The sequence below is a fragment of the Lactuca virosa genome, chromosome 7, assembly GCF_052849685.1.
Source record: "Lactuca virosa cultivar CGN04683 chromosome 7, Lactuca_virosa_CGN04683_v6, whole genome shotgun sequence".
Classification (NCBI taxonomy): Eukaryota; Viridiplantae; Streptophyta; class Magnoliopsida; order Asterales; family Asteraceae; genus Lactuca; species Lactuca virosa.
The window spans coordinates 211697169-211702956 of NC_136432.1; the positions used below are offsets into that span (position 1 = coordinate 211697169).

Genomic DNA, 5788 nt, shown 5'->3' on the forward strand with positions numbered 1-5788 from the left:
AAGTCAGAAGGATTTTGTAAGATCCAAAAGGTCCGTTAAGCGCCTTGTGGCTTTGTCATAATGAAATCCGAACACTTGCCCCGTATCGACTTCTAGATCATAATTGATCTAGTGAATAACTAAAGAAAATAGATAGATTGGAGATGGAAAACTAGAAGAGAAAAAAAAAACTAAATATATAATAGATATATCTCTTCGAGGTTCACTAATTATTTGACTGTTGACATCTCTTTGTATGTATTGTCCGGAAAGCGGTGGACTTGATGACTATTCATTCGCCATAACCAGAAGTAAAAATTTTGGTTGATTGAGATCACATAAAAACTTCATTCGAGGAATGGGCTATACCAGGTCATTTCTCAAGAGCATTAGCTAAAGGCTCTAAAACTACCACTTGGATTTGGAACGTAGGTGTTGATGCTTACGATTTCGATAGCCATACCAGTGATTTGGAGGAGATCTCTCGAAAAGCATTTAGTTCGCATTTCTGTGAACTCTCCATCGTCTTCCTTTAGCTGAGTGGCATGTATTTTAATGGTGCTTTTTTTTCCAATTATGAAGCATGGCTAAGCGATGTGACTCACATTAGGCCTAGTGCCCTAGTGGTTTGGATGATAGTGTGCCAATAAATATTAAATCGTGATGTGGACGGGGGATTATGAGGAATACAAATAACCTTTGGCTTTTTCCTCATTTGGAGAGCATCTGGAAGAACTAGCGAGTTACAACTCTAATGTATTGTAATTGATGCATTGGTCTTTGCAGTGTTAATGCTTCTTTTTCTGGTTGGTTTGATTATCACAAAGCTACTCCAAAACTAGCTTCAATTGGTGCATTGGTCTCTCTCTCTCTCTCTCTCTCTCTCAGGTGGGGCATCAAGTACATGTATCTTTACCGATTAACCAGAGTAAATCCTAAAGAAATACCACTTCCTCATGAATTTATCTTGAATCAGGATCCTTTCGCTCAAATTTTTCCAAATTTTGCCGAGTGAGCATCCCCATTTTCACCTTCAACTAGTTACAAAATGTGGTCTTTCTTTCTTTTCGTGGAGGATTAGACACATTTATGAGCGCATTAGTCATGTTCTAAAAGATATTTTAGAAGCACATAAATTTCTATTTACTGGCCAGAGCCATAATAGCCTATATGAGATCCTAACAATGTCATCACATGCCCAATTATCTCTTAAACTAGCTATGTTAGGCTCTTTAACCATTGTTGTAGATCACCATATGCATGCCATGCTCCATTATTCATATCTATATACTTACTATGGTACATAATTATCATTGTTCCCATATCATATACAGATTGGTGGATTTCACATAGTTGGTGTTGTTGTGCATGCATCTATTTTTATGGTAAGAGACTATGATCCATGTACACAATACAACGATCTATTAGATCATGTACTTAGGCATAGAGACTGAATCATATCACATCTCAACTGGGCATGTATATTTCACAGTTTTGGTTTGTATACTTGACCATGATTACTATCTGCTTGTTTTAACAAAATCAAAGTAGATACTAAGGCTAAATGCCTGATACAAGAAGTTAAATATTAAGCCTCTCAACCATCCTTCACTCCTACACCTCCGATAATCGAACCAATTGATCAAGTCATGTCACACCCCCAAACCGGAACGACGGAAACGTTCGGGGGTGGAGGACGTCATGTACAGAATCACAACAATTGTATAATAGTAATTAAAGCAACAACAACCATTACATTAATAACATAATATTTACATTGTGTTCAAAACATTACATCGCTTAACGTTAAAACTATAGCAAAAGATAAGACGTGATACTACTATGCTCCGTCTTCGTTACGCCTGTGAGGGTACCTGTTTACTAACTTTCCTGAGAATACAAGTGGTTTGAAAAAGTGTCAACATTAAAGTTGGTGAGTTCAGAAGCATTTTTGTTATAGAAAGTATATTCTTTGTTCTTTGAAAATGTTAATGTTTTCCTACAGAAAATCCAATATTTTCTTTGTAAATAAGTTATAGTCATAGTACTTTCAGACCAGAAAGTATTAGTTTCTTATGTTTATAATCTGTGATTCGAGGTTTATATTCTTGTAATTGGTATGACTCGTAAATAAGTGTTGAATATTTTGTAAATATGTTCCTAGTTGCACCCGCTCTACTGTAAAGCATTGTTTTCAATAAGTAATCGTATTTGTTTTCAGAAAGTTGAATTGCAAACTGTTTACTTGTAAAATAATGATGTTGATCCTGGAAAATCCTATATTTTCCATAGAAACTGGGTTCTGGTCTTAAACATTCCAAGACCGAAAGGTACAAGTATAAATGTCATACTTAATTTGATGAAACCTAGTTTTATTCATAAATAAAACTAGTTGAAAATATGTTTTCTCTGCAAATTAGAAGCGATGTTAATAACCTTTTAGACTGTTTAAAAAGTATATTACTACGTAAATGAGTCTTTGTTTTCTCCATGTGAGTTCTTATAACCATACTGTAACCTATGATGGCCTGATCGCGGCGTTCCTCAGGCATCAGAATGTTAACAACATTTGTCACCCCAGGCCTGTCGGCCTAACTGTAGCTAACAGTTAAGGTGAGGGTTGTCAGTCCCGTATAGATCTATACACAAATATCTCGCTCTCCCTACAAGAGACTCTGGTTATGAGTCAGAACTTGGTAGGTACTTAGATAAGTACGTGAAGGCGTCTCACAAATTGCTTCAACGAGTTTACGAGTAATAAAGTGAAAAACCCTTCAGTAAATGACGTGTAACTTTGTAAAAATAGTCTGTTTGTTCCATAAACTATACCTATTATAGTTTATAAGTTTATTTCCGTGTTGTAACCCGATCTTAGTAAAATAGTTTCCTTTGTCCCATAAACTATACCTATTATAGTTTATAAGTTTGTAAAATAGTTCATTTGTTCATTTGATGTAAAAACTATTGCGACTTAAGATACTTTGTAGTTTAACAGTAACGATGTTTGGCGTATTTAATAATTTCACATTCAAATACATGTTAATGGTAAGAAAATACAATAAACAATTTATATTTTTAAAACACAAGGCTGCTTGTGTTTCACTTATACCCCCCCCCCCCCAAAAAAAACAATTTAAAAATCGTGAAAACGTAGGGGTATGGATTCACCTCGATTGTGTGTGCTCGGTTGAGTCACGAAGTGCTAACGATGATCCTCAGATTAGAATACGTAAAGGTAGCCGTATCCTAATAATATGTATAAAACGATATCGTATTTAAATTAATAAGCTATTAATTTAAATAATAAATTAAGTGATGTTTAAATAATAATTAAAGTGTTAGACAACACTTTAATTATGTAAGGAATACTTACAAAAGCCTTAGCAATAAATCGGGATAATTCTAGGCGTTTTTGGTGTGAAAGTGGGTCCAAAAGAAGAGATTTCGGTTCTGACCGAAATCAGTCTTCGGTCCGGAAGGGTTCTCGGTCAGGAGGGATTTCGCTCTAGTGGTTCTCGGTCAGGAGGGATTTCGGTCAGCTTGAAGATTTGAAGATTGTTCTTGGTGTTCTTGGTGAAAATTATGAAGATTTAAAGGATTTTGCTTGAAGTTTTAAAGATTCTTGGATGATACTTGGGAGAAAAATGGGTGTGTTTTTGGTTGTAAAAGTGAGAAAATGACTTTGTTTTCGAGTGAAACCATTTATATCGGTTGGGTTTTTGGTCGAAAGGGAGATTTCTGCCGAAAAGTGTTTTCAGTCGGAATCTGATTTCGGCCAAGGGGGTGTTCTCGGTGGGGTTTTCGGTTCAAGGAGTAGGGCCTTTCGCATGTTCTCGGTTCCTAATTTGGCCCCAAAATTGTGTTTTTAGTCTAAGTGTTTATAATCCAAACATTAAAATACTTATATAGAAACATCATTTATATATTTTAACTCATATTTGACCCTTATAATCTTAAACAAAATAAACAAGGCTCGAATTTTATTTAGAGGGTTTGACTTTTATTGACTTTTGTTGACTTTTATTGACTTTTGTTGACTTTTTATTGACTTAGAAAAATAACGGGTTGTTACATTATCCCTCCGTTAGAGGGAATTTCGTCCCGACATTTGAATTCCGAGTGGTTATTCTTTGAATTAGGGAAAGAGGTGGGTACTTCTATTCCTATTGATCTTCTCGTTCCTATGTGACTTTAGGTTCTTGCTTGGTGTCCTAGCAGACCTTTATTATTAGTATGTGACTTTGTTTCGTTTAATCTGACTTCCTGTTTAGAAATGGTAAATTGTTGTAACATCCCAAAATCCGGGGCCAAAAATTTCACTTTTGGTTAGGTGATTTATAAAATGGTTCATCAAAACGTTGCCAAAATCATGTCAATACATAAAACTATAATATCATGTCTCAAAACCAAATCATCTGGAATAACAAAATATTAGAGTACAATCCCAGAAAACTCTAATCGGAGATCATATGTGTGCGTGTGTGATGCGCTGCTACACCGCCAGCTCCTTCCCCTTGGACGAAGAGGTACCTGAAACCAAAACTGAAACTGTAAGCACAAAGCTTAGTGAGTTCCCCCATCATACCACATACCATACGATCACATAGCATACATACTGCCGGGCAATTATGGGGCGCCCGTCCTACCCATGTTAAGCCATTCTGGGGTGCTGACCTACCCATGTCAAGCTATTCTGGGGTGCTGACCTACCCATGTCAAGCTATTCTGGGGTGCTGACCTACCCTCCGGTCTATCTCAACCGAACTCGGGGACTATTTCACCCCCTACTACTAACACATAATATCATATCATAATCATGCTGTCAGACATATCTGGGGTGTCCGACCTACCCATTGGTCCTAGCGACCGAATCGGGGACTAGTCCCCTTCTACTGATACTATCTCACATAACATAGTAACTGGAAAACTAACATACTCACATATCTAACAAACTAGCATACTCACATATCCAATAATAACAGACCAGACAATTATCACAGAGATAATCGTCCCAACTATCAATCACTAGTGGGCCGGCCTTGGTGCCTTAGACCCACTTCTACTGGAAGGTAACTCACCTCGATGTCGTGTAGTGTCTGAACTGTCCTCAGCGTGAAGGTTGGCTCTCCTCGACTCCTCAATCCCTACACGAAAACCCTTAAGTCATCAAACAGAACATGCAACCCTAACCAGGGTCAATACCCAAAACCAGGCAAAGTCAACATTGGTCAAAGTCAACACCCAGTTGACCTGACTCACCGAGTTGTTCTACCAACTCGTCGAGTCCATGCCCCACTAACCCGATCCAACCCCGACTTCATTCGTCGAGTCTAGCAAGAACTCGACGGGTTCTCCTTCATTCAAACCATCGGGACCATCTTCATCCGACTCACCGAGTTCTTCCTTGACTCGACGGGCTCATCTCCCTCATAAGAATGTGCCTGGTCTACGACTCGCCGAGTTGTATGAACAACTCGTCGAGTCCATCTTCAAAGATTGGGAGATTGCCTTGGACTCGCCGAGCCTGTTCATACACTCGTCGAGTCCCATGATTCCCAGGTCCCCTTTCGCGTCTAAACATCTACGGGACTTTCCTCCCTAACAACTGGTCCATCCACAGAAAGGATTTGGTGGTCATTACACCGTGACTCGCCGAGTCCCAAGAACAACTCGGCGAGTCCATCCTTGACCAGCACTATACAGTCGATTTAGATGAGCCTTAACACCTCAAAACCATAGATCTGGCCCCTTAATGTCCATTTCATACGTAAAGCTCCAAACTTGGTGCACATGTATGGGGGCTTTGGCT

General features: G+C 38.3%; 1 pseudogene; it reads left to right on the forward strand.

The window, feature by feature from the left end:
- Window positions 1-263: 263 nt before the first annotated feature.
- Window positions 264-1490, forward strand: LOC145127518 (photosystem I P700 chlorophyll a apoprotein A1 pseudogene; annotated as a pseudogene).
- Window positions 1491-5788: the final 4298 nt, after the last annotated feature.